Source organism: Uloborus diversus, chromosome 2 (assembly GCF_026930045.1).
Source record: "Uloborus diversus isolate 005 chromosome 2, Udiv.v.3.1, whole genome shotgun sequence".
In the NCBI taxonomy this organism is placed as follows: Eukaryota; Metazoa; Arthropoda; class Arachnida; order Araneae; family Uloboridae; genus Uloborus; species Uloborus diversus.
This window is the reverse complement of record NC_072732.1, coordinates 29,915,894-29,931,015: the sequence shown is the minus strand read 5'-3', so window position 1 is coordinate 29,931,015 and position 15,122 is coordinate 29,915,894. Positions and strand designations below refer to the sequence as shown.

Genomic DNA, 15,122 nt, shown 5'->3' with positions numbered 1-15,122 from the left:
ATAAAAGACAAAGTTGAACAAATTCTAAGTAGTCACCTCTGCAAAACGCAACATTTGATTTAGCTAATTTGATAATATTGTTTTTGCACTCGTGTGTTGGTGTCATTTTAAACGTGTTGCTAATGATATAACATCAGGACGTTTTATAATATCATGTGGAATAAAAGCATATGCACCAGTTCGTATTGTACGATGATGATTTCTGGTATTATGAGCATTATAAATCTGATCTCTCGGATCTGTCTCATCACTTGTATCACTTACATCACTATTTTCATCTCTTTCTATTTCATCAATAATAGCTGAATTAAAACTTGTATTGAAGTTCCTTGTTTCCTTGGCTATTTTTTCACAAAATGCTGCTTTTGATATTTCACGCATTTCCCGACACTTAATGTTTCAGTGTAATATTTTATCGTGTGAGCTAAAGGTTGCTAGATGATCACTTTTCATAGATTGAAGAAAAGCTAAATCTTCTGGATTTTTTATAAGGCATTCTACATTTTTAGGCCATAATGAAAATGTTTTAGCTAATTCTTCTTCCATTTTCTTTACTTTATTAATGGAATTTGTTGTATTTCTTCTTTGAAGAGGAATTGCTTTTAGTTTTGTGTTGTCTTCACGAAGTTTTAGTATTTTCTCACAGGATTTACTTTTAGTAATCATTGGAATGTTTGCTTTTGCATAGAAATCAGATATTTTTGACAAGGCAAGTTTTGAAGACTCCCATTTGGTAAGATTCTGATCGGCACCTTTCTCAATATGACACATCAAGCAGCGAAGCACTTGCAAGCTAGTGGGGGAACGTGAGCCCTTAAATTCAGAGTCCTCTTGAGTTATTCCAAGTCCAAATAAAATTAAAGATTGTCTGGTTTTGACTTTTACCTTTTGTACAGATGAAAAAGGCTTTGTTTGTGGAGAAAATGTCACTGATTCAACAGCAGCTGATTTACTCATGTTTATTGAAAAATTTCACAATATGTTACTTTCGAAAATTCATGGACCTTATGAATTAAAATAGTATAGATCAACTTATTTAAGTGGTGTTTACAACACATTTGCATAGAATAACAAGAAGAAAACTTAAAGAACTGGCATTAGCAGTTGTGTGATAGAAGAAAATGGTAGAAAGTTGAAAACAAATAGTGAATCTAAACTAACAGTTACAAAAGATGTTATGGAAAGTTACTGTAAAAATGTTAACAGTTGAAGTTAACACAGGTAAAATGTAAATGAAATAATTTAAAAATTATTTCTCAGTATTGCACTTTGAGTCACTTTTGATGTTATAACTGTTCATTTACCTTAAAAAAGAAACTTTTTGCTTGAGGTGGGATACCTAAATCAATTTTGATTTTCATAAAAATTCACAGGAATACTATCTAGTGGTATGAGAACATTTTTAAATTAGGGACAAAACAATTTTAGACTAGTCGGGCAAATGATGCACCCTACTAAATATCAAGTGATGATAAAAACTATGAAAGGAAAAGAAAGAAGCGTATTATTTATATTTTTCAACCTTCAGAATGTTTGAACTTATGATTTAAAAAAATAAAATAAATAAAAACGTGCAAATAATTATTTTCAAAGTTCAAATTGCTCTTTTTTTCTCATCTACCGCGATTCTAAATTAAGATAAAAATTGCGCTTTTGATGCCAAGCGCTGTGGACAGCACTCAAACCATAGTGATTCCATTTATTTGAGTGGATGATTATTACATGTGAAAAGTACATTTTCAGTATTTAGGATACACCTAAATCACATTAGGTAATTATAAATGCATTACTTCATATTAACCAAGTGCTGAAAAAAAAACACTTTCTTTTGTATAAGTCTGACAATGATATTTTTCAAATAATACTGGTACTAGAGTTTTTTTTTGAGCAATCACGATTGCTTATTGTTCTCACTTGACTGTTTTTTTTTTTTTTGATGTCCTTTGATTTTATTTTTCCACCGCCACCCTCTGCAGCATCACCGTCGACCGGTTCCTCACGAGGCTGCTCCTACAGCGAAAACCGTCCCCAGGTTGCATCCATGTCCTACACACATGCGCATACATACACATCTACACACACACATACGCACGCACACACATATACACACACCACCACATACACACACACATACAAACAACTACCCACACATTCATGCCTGCACACAGACACAAACACATATGCCTACACACACATACACATACCCCCCCCCACATACACACACATTCATACACACAACTACTCACACACGTATGCCTGCACACAGACACAAACACACATGCCTACACACACATACGCATATCCCTGCACACAACGCACATACCCCCCTCCCACACAAACACAGACGCCTACATACACACACTCGTGATTGCGAAAAACATAATTTGAATTCAAGATGTCAAAATTGAAATTAATTTTCTTTTTTTTTTTTAAAAATTTGTCGTTAAATAGTGTTTTTTGAAGTGATCTGTTCTCGCTATGAATTTTTGAGTACTGTTTGACATTGCCAGATAATTCCAAAGATCAAACACAGTTACCAGAAACCAAACAATGGACAATACTTTTTCAAAGAGCATCAGTATTTCATCTGGAAGACAAATTTACCGACATGCCTGAGGGATGTAGGGAGTACATATCTGTGTATTTCTTCTTCTTCTTCGGTCAACGTATTGTATAGACGTCATTTCTTTGAAAGGAATGGAAGAATTTGTTGGATAAATGCAAATCTCAAAGGGACTGTTGGCATTAAACTTTCTTTTTCGAAACGTTAGCACACGCCTTTAAACAGAAACAATCAGCTATTATTATTTTGCTATAAAATCGTTGAGGTATGACGGGTGAAAATTTGCTTCTACAATTGAACGCAGCAATTGCTTGTTTGGTGATACAGTAAACTCCCGATTATCGGCGGTCGGATTATCCGCGGTTCGGATTATCCGCGGGTCTTTTAACAATTTTTTTTCTTCAACAGTGGTGACTTATGATTATGTTATTGTTTGTTTTTAGCTTTTTCATACATTTTTTACAATCAGTGTTATTGTTTTTAGCTATAACTTTTCTGTATGTGTGAGTTTTGTTCCTATTTTTAGCTATTGTATACACCAGTATTGTTTTTTACCTATATTTCGGATTATCCGCGGTTTCGCTTATCCGCGGTTACCGTGCCACCCTAATCCGCGGATAATCGAGAGTTTACTGTATTTTGATAGTTGAAATTTTAACCCCAACTCCAGTGGATGAACTCTAAACTCCAACACTGTTTGACCACGGATTGTATGTAATCTGGCAATCTGCCAAGTAAAGACGATTCCATCTGAATGAATCTAGCAGGGAAGATGGGAAATTAACGATGGGATTTGATGCACGCGTTTTATAATGTCACTAGTGCCATATTCATTTACTGCATTCTCAGAAAATAAAATAAGGGGAAACAAAAGTAGTTACCATGGAAGCAACAAAAAGAAAATAAAATATTTTCATTTCATTCAGGAATGTAAAAGCAAAATGGTAAGCTCAAAATTTTATTGTGAATAAATAAATCAATTAATTTTTACCGTGAAAATATAGATCGAATATACTTTAGATTTAAAAAATGTTGCTGTGAGCAAATTTTCATTTTTACAAAACTAAGGCTAAATAATAGAGAAGCAAAAGTGCACATCTGAAACAAACCAATTAACATCCCTCTAAACCAATAGATACGCCCATTTCCGCCTATAAACCGGATATTAGCCTTTCCATGTAATCGATGGTCAGACAGTAGATAGCGTTCATTGTTGACCATTTTTCGTTTCTTCACTCTCCTAAAATGAGTCTTACCAATAAAACAGTTAAGTGACTAGATTCAGTTCAGCACTGTCAAAATAAAGCATTTCCCTTCATGGTCAAATATCACCAAAACGTTTTATCAAATTATCATGCGTTTCATTGTTGATGACGTCAGCGTTACTGGATTATTCGCTATTATATATATGAGGACTAGAAAATAACCCTTCATGGTATGATGGGGGCAAATAGCCTTTTTTTTATCAGAGAAATTGACCATCAAGTTTGACGTGTTCAATAGATATCTGTACCTCAAAAACCTGACTAATCTGAAGCGCATTTTCACTTCTTTTCAAGAGAGCGTAAAAACGTTTATTTACTGCATACGAAGGTTGGGACTTACATTCTTATATTTAATGCTTCGCATTTTTTTTATCCCCGCTCTCAAATCTGTAGGGCTTCGTTTTTTTTTTTTTTTTTTTTTAATTTTTTTTAACACCCTTAAAACTGCACTCCTTCGAATTTTCTTACGCACCCTTAAACCTGAGAGCTTTTTCTAAGCGTTGTCGTGTGTGTGTGTGTGTGTGTTTTTTTTTTTTTTTGCTTTCTCAAACCTGATCTTCTTTAGCTTTTCTTTTGCGCTCTTGAGCCTGTGAGTTTTTTTTTTTTTTTTCGCCCTTTATGGTTGACATCCTCTCGGGGGATCCAGTCCACCCCCTGCTTTCACAACTATAGTAAGTTTTAATTAAAAAAAAGAGCAAAAGCTCCGCGAAATATATGAGTGTTCTTTTTTTTGTATTATTTCCAAATCTGTGACGTGTTTCTTAGCAATATCAGGGAAATCGAAACTTGAACTTCATGTATGAAAGAATAATTCTAACTTTTGTTCAAGCGCAGAATTCATATTGATTAAAGAAATTACACTATTTAAGAAGATATTTATTATCACTCTTGATGGTAAAGGAATTGAATCATTACAACTTGTAGTGTTTCAACTGTAAAATAGTTCCATGATTTGTTTTGAGCGGAAATTAAATTTAAGGCACGTGGTTTCTGTCACCATGGGGAATGAGAAAATGCAGAACTATTTTGAATTTATGAGTTTCGTTCAAAAGTTTATTGTGAAAAATAAATTGATGTTTGATAAATTACAGCATGTTTTTTCCCTGGAAAGTGAGTGTCTCAATTACAGTGCAGCTTACATTAAACTGAAGTTCAACCCTTTACGTTCTTAATTTAACATATTTTCCGCTTTAAGTGAGTTTATGAACAAAATTTCGAAACCATTATACATTTCTCATTGGGGATGATTATCACGTAGTTTTGGCTCTAGAAACAAACTCACTTTGCTTTAAAAATAATGCATTATACAGATTCCGAGTGAAAATATCATTGTTAAATCCCTTGCATATATTAAAGTAGAGGGCGCGTTGGCAGTGTGCGTCAAGTAGGTGCGCACACGTGCCCCTATGTTATAAAAACTGATTTTGATTATTTTTGCCAGTTGTTAGTCAGTTGTAATTTCTGTTAGTGGTTAGAGCGGTGTTTTCAGTTTCTTTGTTCATTGTATGATTTTATATTTAGACGATTTAATAAATGTATTGTTTTACTCGAAATTAATTTATTGACTATTGAGATACAGTCCACATAACCTACACAAGAGCATCGTACAATCATGTTTTCGAAAATAAGAGTGAAAGTTTGCACAAGATGTTTGTGCAAGAATGAATGCACTGTAAAAAAAAAATGTTCACAACCTTACTTTGCAAAATCGGTGGCAGTGTAGCTGCCACCGATTTTGCGGAGTAACTTAACTGATAGTACTGGTGTAAAGTTACACATCGCTAGTGGAAGGTTACACCATGGTAATGTACCTCTATCGTAACTTCTCACTCATTTCTGCGTAGGGTTACAATAGTATTTTCTGTATACTTACAGATGAATTGCTTGAAAAGTTACACATTAGTAAAAAGTTAGCTTTCATCCGACTTTCTTGAGCGATTTATCCAGTTCATAACATTGAATAAGTTCATTGCTTTTTAACAACCAATATACAACATTTTTTATTTATTTTAATGCACAAACAAGACATTTTTGTTGCATTTAGAGAGGAAATGACCTGAGTGAGGTCCGAACACGCGAAGCGATTCTCATAGAAAAGGTCGTTTTTACCGCTCGGCTATCAAGGACAGGTTTCATTCCGTTAATAAGAGCTTATCTGCTCCGCGTCGATTCTGATCTTGACGCAAGCGCTTTGAATTCTCCTGAAACCACACTGCAAGGTTCCTCCAACAATTTAACAATTTGAGTTTTTAAAACAATGATGCTACACAATACAGAATTCGTGTACACATTACACCCATTAATACTGGTTACCTAACACATTTTTTTTACAGTGTGGGTTTGCAATTGCAGAGAGTGAAAGCAAAATCCAGAAATATCATTGAGAATATTGTGAACCAAAAATGAATGATAATACCAGTAGCGTACAAAAGACTTCGGTGTGCCGCGGGGGGAGGGGGCGCAAGGTTTACAAGTGTGCCCCACCGCATAAGATGTTTTTTTAGTTTTAAAATAGTGGCATTTTTTTTTAGAGCTTGCATCTTCACATATTCTTGCACTCCCCCCCCCTCCCGCGGGGGGAATTATGTTCGCCACGTGCATATATGCCTAAGAACGTATGGAAGCCCAAAATATCCATTTTGACTATACCAAGAGTTTTCTCGTGACGTCTGTATGTGCGTATGTGTGTACGCTATACATATGTATGTACCTCGCATAACTTAAAAACGGTATGGAAAGTTGGAATTTGGTATGTAGATTCGAAGTGGGTTCTAATTGTGCACCTCTCCTTTTGTTCGTATTCGGATGTTCCAAAAGGGGTCTTTTCCATCTTTTTGGCGGGAAATCAGTATTAAATTCAAGTCAATTTCAATTGATGTTACAATTTGGCTAGCACTTGGCGATATTTTGCCAAGTTGACTACAAACATGGCAAAAATTTTTTTTTCGAATTTGGTTTCAATTCAGCGTTACTAGCGACATTTAGAGAGTTTTCCAATGAATTACGTTAAAACTGTCGATATTGGGAAAAGTAATTTCTGTAAAACACTTTTTTGCATCGATTCGTGACGAACTAGGGGTGAAAATCTTTAAAGTGTTTCCTTGCTTACTCCGAGAAACTGTTATCATTAAAATTGGCATAAAAGAAAGTCAGTTGATGCACACATCAGCTCGTTTATTTATTTCTTTAGAATTCTAAAGAAATTTTCAAAAATTTTCTGTGCATTTAATTTTTAAAATACCGCCAAAGTCAGTTTTCTTATCCAATGCATGTTCCAATTTTTCAGTAGGTATATGTTAGAAGCACAATTTTATAGTTAATTTGAGACTTGTGTGAGATTTTTGCTGAAGCATGCTATATTAAACATGTTATCTTTACTAATAATAAAGCTGAAAGTCTCTCTGTCCGGAGGATGTCTGGATGTCTGGATGTCTGTAGGATGTCTGTAGGATGTCTGTGACGCGCATAGCGCCTAAACCGTTCGGTCGATTTTCATGAAATTTGGCACAAAGTTAGTTTGTAGCATGGGGGTGTGCACCTCGAAGCGATTTTTCGAAAATTCGATTTCGTTCTTTTTCTATTCCACTTTTAAGTACAAAATTATCATAAGATCGACGAGTAAATTACGAAATTATCATAACGTGGAACCGTTACATGGGCACAAGCCAATTGGCGAGATACGAAATTATCATAACGTGGAACTGTAACATGGGTACAAGCCAATTGGCGAGAAAATTCACCATACATTATTTGTAAATATACAAGCGAATCAAAAGACCTTTAATTTTTCTATTACGGGCGAAGCCGTGCGGGTGCCACTAGTAATCTATAAAATAATCCAGATTTGGTAATTTTACTTTGGTACGTCGCCTAATAACCAATTTTGAGACAAAGCATTCAAAATTAAATGTATCATTAAATGGAGTAAAAATTTTTTTTTTTAAGTGATCCCTTCAAAATTTTGTAAATATTCGGTGAAAATTTCAATGCTTTAGTTGGATTTCTTCATTTTTTGTAATATTAGACGTTTGCAGGTTTTAACTAGCAAGAATACCTAATTTCAGCATCAAATTGTAAAGTGAAAATTTTAAAGTACTCCGAAACCTTAATCTTAAAAGTCCTGAATACGCTCCAACAAAATAATGTAATATTCAAAATGATTTTTTCAGTTTTACATCCTAGCTTAACTGTACTCTATAACAAAAATGCCTTTAGCACAATCTTCCCCATTTCTTTGAAAGAAAGTTTAGTCGGAATCAGACTGATTTTGGGTTAAAGGAATCAGAGTTGGAGTTGGGAGTTGAAGACATTAAAGTTCCACGAGTCCAAGTCGAAGTCAGTCATCCCCCCTCCCTATTTCAATCTTCTTTGGCTGCGGAGTCAGAGTCGTGAAGAGACTAAAATTCCGGAGTCGGTCATTTTTCATCCGATACCACAATCTTCCCGCTCAGAGTCAGAGTCATACTGATTTTGAGATACAGAAAATCGAGCCGGAGCCGAAGACTAAAATTCCGGAGTCGGTCATTTTTCATCCGATACCACAATCTTCCCGCTGCGGAGTCAGAGTCGGAGTCGTACTGATTTTGGGACAAAGGAAATCGAGCCGGAGCCTAAGACTAAAATTCCGGAGTCGGTCATTTTTCATCCGATACCACAATCTTCCCGCTGCGGAGTCAGAGTCGGAGTCGTACTGATTTTGGGACAAAGGAAATCGAGCCGGAGCCGAAGACTAAATTTCCGGAGTCGGTCATTTTTCATCTGACTCCGCAGCCATGGTAAACAACTCGAAGTCCAATTAAAATATTGTGTTTCCCTATTACCGATTTTGCAAAAAAATATCGTTTCGAGAATTAATAAAATTTTTCCTCGTTTCTGACGACCTAATTCCAAAGCATCAATTTTGGTGAAGCGCATCAGAGCTATCATCTATTTACATTAAGCCAGTAATAAAATCAAGTGAAAAGCAGAAGCTACTCCTCCGCAAAACAATTTCTCTTACTTAATATAAAAATTTGCTCGTCGGTTCAGTTTTGTTTCATTTACTAAATACTTTATGTTCTATGAAAAAATAAATACGCGTTTCAGAATAAAAGTGAAGTAATGCAATTCGCAGCGAAATGAGTGTTTCTTTCTGTAATTGAAACCATAAACACCTCGTATCTAACACATTAAAAAGGAACTCAAGGCGCAGAGTATTTAAATTAGTAAATCATTACTTATATGAATTAATATTTTGGAATTCTTCCGTGATTGAGTTTTGTGATTGATTTTGATTATACACCCAGACCTGTTTTGTACAGTCTTTTTTGTGCGACTTTTTTGTGCAGTTTACGAAAATCTCAATCAAAGTGGGACACAGTTGACGAAATTATTTTAAAACGAGTGCGGGGTAGAATCTTCAAGTAACGACATAGGCATCCCGATGAGAAGTCACTGTGACCTCAAAAAAATTCCTTATTCGGAAAATTTTGTCCGACTACTCGGCAAAATTATCATCACCTGGTTTACTTTGATTTGTTTTAAAGATAGGCAATTCATATAGTTATTTTGTAAGCTTTTGAGACATTTTCCACGCGAGACTTTCTTTATGCAGACTCTATACACCACATAAAAAATAAATAAATAAAAATTTAACTGTGTTGCGAAAACAACTTTTTAAAGCTAGTTTTGAACATTTTTTTAATATGATTTTGTCATGCGGTCCCTATCAACCGCAGAGAAACAGGTTTGGGTGTACTGTGATTTATGACATAATGTCATTCTTTTCTAGAAAATCATTTATTTCACCATAGCTTGATCTTAATTCCTTTCTTCGCTTGGTTCAGTTTATTTCTATTTGTGTAACAATTTGTAAAACAATTGGACAATTTGTGAGTAAGTCTTCTTATACGTTTCTAGACATTAAGACTATACTGGGTAATTACATACAGTGTTAGGAGATGAATATAAAAATGAAAAGAAACGACCTTATGTGTGCATCACATGACTTCCTTTTACTCCAATTTTAATGTCATTTTCCCATTATTGGCAACATTAATGTAATTCAATAGTTTACTCTATAAATATCACCACCAGTGGCCAAATTGAAACCAGATTTAAAAAAAAAAAAATGCCAAATTTGTCACCAAGTTGGCGACAAACTTGGCGACCAAAAGACTGGTGATATATCGCCAAGTGTCCGCCAAATTATAACACCACTTGAGTATACATCGAAATTAACAATGATTTCCCCCCAAACGGGACAAAAGACCCCTTTAGATACACCCGAATGCAACCAAAAGGGGAGGTGCACAACAAGACCCCACTAGGAGTCTACGTACCAAATTTAAACTTTCTAGGTCATACCGTTCTTGAGTTATGCAACATACATACGCACATACGCACATACATACATACGTACACACGGACGTTACGAGAAAAGTCGTTGTAATTAACTCGGGGTATCATTAAGGTGAAAAAACAACGTAAATAAAGCACAAATATTCGAGAAAATGCAGCATATAGCTATTTCAAGGCTACAATGGAGCCTCTTCATCAGTGCAAAAAGCTCACCAACACAACCAGAAGTTGCGAGAGAACTGACAAAAAACCAGGTGGACACCGGTATTTATACCAAAGAGAGCCAACCAATAAGAATACAGGAACATGACAACAAACAACCAATCAGCGAACAGCATGTACGCTCCGGGCTCAAAGCAAGGCAAGAGACAACCAATCAGAAGCCAGGAGACAAAAAGAGTGCGAGACACCAAAGAAACAGGAAAGGCAATTATAGAAATTGCTTCCAAATATCTTGCTTCTGGTTCAAAACCTTCTTTTCCTAAGTTGGTTGCTCCAATTGAGAAAGCCTTTAGATTTAGTGCTCTCACTGCTTCTCAAAAGGACTCTATTAGGCATATCGTTGCCAATACTGTGGATTTCAATTCCAAATGGACTTCAAATACTTTTAGCAAGCATGCTAATTCTTCCATCAAAGTTTTGTGTTCTGATCCTGATCTAGTTGTTACTAAAGGTGGCCAAATTGTTATTCTTGACAAAAGTTCATATTTAGATAAATGTAATGAGCTCATTGCGGTTGGTCCTTATGTGACACTTCACAAAGACCCTAGTATTAGAGAGGTTAATCTTATTAAAAATGTTGTGAAATCTTCTCCTATCATCAGTGAGTCTTCAAAAAGGTCTTTAACTCCTTCTGTTGCACATTGTGCCAGATTTTATGCTCTACCAAAGGTCCATAAACCCGACATTCCGCTTAGGCCTATTGTTTCAAACATTGGTACTGCTTCATATAAACTTGCTAAGTATTTAGTTTCTATCTTCTCTTCTCTTTTGGTTAGCAACTCTTTTACTGTCAGAAATTCTGTTCATTTTGTTCAGAAGTTACGTTATTTTAAGCCTCATGGTTTAACGATGGCTTCTTTTGACGTGAAATCACTTTTCACTAATGTACCGGTTATTGGGGCATTGGATTGTCTTAAATTGAGACTCCAAGAGCATCATTTTTCTAGTTTTGAGATTGAGGAACTCGTTTCACTTACTCGTGTTTGTCTTGAATAGAATACTTTTGTGTTCAATGGTACTTACTTTCGAATGTCTGAAGGTTTAGCAATGGGTAATCCTTTGAGTCCTATTTTAAGTGACATTTATATGCACTATTTTGAGACTAAACTTTTTGAAACCATAACGTTTCCGTTCTATGTTCGGTACGTTGACGATTGCTTTGTTTTGCTTGACCAAAACCATGTTGATAATGAATTTTTACTTTCTACTTTAAATTCTATCGATCCTTGCATCCAATTCACTATTGAAATGGAAACTGATAGTTCTCTTTCATTTTTGGACGTCTTTATTACTAAAAGTAATGATGAATTTATGACTTCGGTGTTTCGTAAGCCTTTTGCTGTTACACTACCTCCTCACAAATGTTCTTCTCATCCTCCAAACCAAAAGTTGGCCTCATTCAAGGCTTTTGTGTTTCGTGCTTTGAGCATCTGTTCTTACTCCAATTCTTTAAATGCTGAGCTTTCTTATCTTAAAGCAGTGGCTTTCGATCGTGGTTATTCTCCTAGCATCATTGATTCAATTTATAATAAGTTAATTAAGCCCTCTCATTCTGAAAAGGTTTCTGCTTCTAGTGCTTCGTATACTATTGTTTTGCCTTATTATCCAAAAGTTAGTCATCAAGTTGCAAAGATTTTGAAGAAATTTGGTTTCGATACAGCTTTTTCTCCAGTTAATAAGATAAAATTTACAAACTTAAAGGACCCCATTGATTGCCATAGCAACTGGGACATTTATAGCATCTCCTGCAAGTGTGGACTTGGTTACGTTGGACAGACTAAATGTGCTCTCAAGCACCGTCTGAAAGAGCACGAAAACTATGTTAAGCATAAAGAACTTGCTCGTTCTTCCATCGCTCAGCATTGCTGGACTTCTGGTCACTGTTTTGATTTTTCATCTGCAAAGATTATTTGTAAATGTTCTTCGGTTTATGGCCTCGATTTCTGGGAAGCTTACCATATTTGGAAAAATTCTCATTCTCTTGTCAATGATTTTTCCAGCACTCCATTTTTTCATGATATTTGGAAGCAATTTCTATAATTGCCTTTCCTGTTTCTTTGGTGTCTCGCACTCTTTTTGTCTCCTGGCTTCTGATTGGTTTTCTCTTGCCTTGCTTTGAGCCCGGAGCGTACATGCTGTTCGCTGATTGGTTGTTTGTTGTCATGTTCCTGTATTCTTATTGGTTGGCTCTCTTTGGTATAAATACCGGTGTCCACCTGGTTTTTTGTCAGTTCTCTCGCAACTTCTGGTTGTGTTGGTGAGGTTTTTGCACTGATGAAGAGGCTCCATTGTAGCCTTGAAATAGCTATATGCTGCATTTTCTCGAATATTTGTGCTTTATTTACGTTGTTTTTTCACCTTAATCATATTGTAGCACAAAGCCTATATGATAATTTTTCATTTAACTCGGGGTATGTCAAAATGGATATTTCGGGTGTCTATACGTTCTTACACACTTATCCGCGTGTGGTCGGGTGGAAAAAAAAAAAAAAAAAAACTCAACATTAATTTGGGAGTGAGCAAAATGGAAATTAAGGAGGAATTTTGAGTGATAATTTTTCGCGAATGCAATACTTCCTTTTTTGTAAAAGGAAGTAAGAAATCGTAAAAAAAGGAGCTAGCATTTTACTGTTGTAACGTTTTCTTTTACAGTTTATATCACTCTGAATTTATGAATCTTCTCGTATTGCAGTTGGTATAGCCTGACAAGAACAAGTATGACCTTTGTTAATCATTTGAGAAAGCATTTGAGTCTATTCCTTAAAATAGGTAGAAAACGAAGAAAGGACGCGTTCCGTACTTTCGAGTTCAGCGATATTTTTTCGATACGAACAAAAAAAAAAAAAACTTTTCGTTATGTGATTATTTAGATCTAAAATTTTTAAATTTCAGCAATAACTGCATTGAGTTGGCGAAAAATTAAAAATGACAAGCTTTGCATTCGTTATTGCAACCCTACTCTCGCCAATTATCAATTTAAATTAAATTTAGGAGGCGTTGCTGTCTCTGACCAATGGCTGCTAAAAGAGGTAAAACCAAGAACACACCTACTTAATTGGAATATGACCTGTTCGATGAGACATTTGCCCGGACAGCCCAAAATTGAAATGTTTTACCTCTTTGGATAATTTCTTAAATTCCCGGTGACGTATTCAAGCTCTAGAACCAATTCATTTGCAAATTCCGTTCTTCAACTTTCCTCTCCGTATCGCCCATTCGCAAAAGTGGACTCTTCTGAAACAAAGTTGACTAGGGACCAGGGGCGCCGACTTGGAATAATTATTGAGGGGGCTGGGCCAGTCATCACCGGGGGTTTATGGGGTTATGTAACCCCGCGGAGGTTACCCCCCCCCCCCAAAGAAAGGTCGTTTTTTGTGCCTTGAAAATGCCAATTTACATACTTTCTGGTGTGTATAATTTAAACAAACAAACAGTATGTGACATGGCGTTTTCAAAGTAAAACAATCCAAAAATTGGTATACAAATTTTTCTGGTTCAACTAGATCATGCCACTTGTCTTAGTAAGAGACATTTTTTTGTTCTATTTTATGGGGAGTCATGCAGTGCCGTAGCTAGGCATGGAAAAGGTACGCCGCTTGACTTGCATTGAAGGGCACTCCCAGAAACTCCGACTTAAAAAATATTGGGGGGAGGGGGCATGCCGCAGGAAATTTTCTAAATCTGAGATGAAAAATAGTGAGTTTTAAAGTTTTTTTAAAGCATTTTAAAGTCATATAATCAACATTAGAACCCTGAAAAGTCGACAAGCCCGACACATATTTTTTGGCTTTGAAAAAAGGAAAAAATAAATATGAACACACACAGTATTTTTGTAAAAAGGTAATTTAATTTAAGCATGCTTTTTAAGACCAGTTGTTTTTTCATTAGTTATATCGGCTAACATATTCAAGCGTAAACGCAGTCTCTCAATGTCTAGGTCACTTTTGAAAAACTCAGTTGATTTTTCAAAACGTTTCACCTTTGTTTAATAAAAGCAAGCACTCTTGTTCAACTGCAATGACCTGTGTGCGTCCAGTTGATGTAAATCGCCCAACAATGCAAAATTGCACCATTTTACAAACCTCAATGTATATTGCCTTGTAGTACACTCGAGTCCCGACCTACGCGAGGGATGCATTCCAAGACCCCTCACGTAAGTCGAAATTTTGCTTTGTGGAAAAAGGTATGTGTAAAATTTTTTATAAACGTACCCATTTATTTTAGACACTTGTAAACACCCCGTCAAACTGTTAAAAACCATCTCTTAACTCTACTCTAACTTTACATTCCTGTTTCTTACATAAAGAACTGAATGTTACTTGTTTTTTAAAAATACCATTTTATTCAACATAAAATACTGCTACGATGTACAAAATCAATAATCAATGGGAAAGAAAGAAAAAATAAACCGGTATATGGTAAGCACAGCATATAGTAAGAAAAGCAAATGCATCTTTAGTGGTACTGAACAGTCGATCCATTAATGATATCTGTACACAATACATGAGCAGTTTCCATTTTCATAAATATTTGCATTTTACTAAGACACTACTCGGTGAATTTTTACGGATTTCCTTTTCTTGACTTGTAATTGTATGTATGGAAGATTCACTCATATCTAATTCTCGTGCTACCTTCAACGCATTTTTTAGTTGAGCTTCAGCTTTTCAAGAAGCTCTAGCTTTTCTTTAATTGTCAGAAACTTTCTCCTTTTATCTTCACAAACTTTAAAT

General features: G+C 35.4%; 1 pseudogene; it reads left to right on the top strand.

Moving 5' to 3' along the window:
• Nucleotides 1-762: 762 nt before the first annotated feature.
• Nucleotides 763-11,742, top strand: LOC129235159 (uncharacterized; annotated as a pseudogene).
• The last annotated feature ends 3,380 nt before the right edge of the window (nucleotides 11,743-15,122 follow it).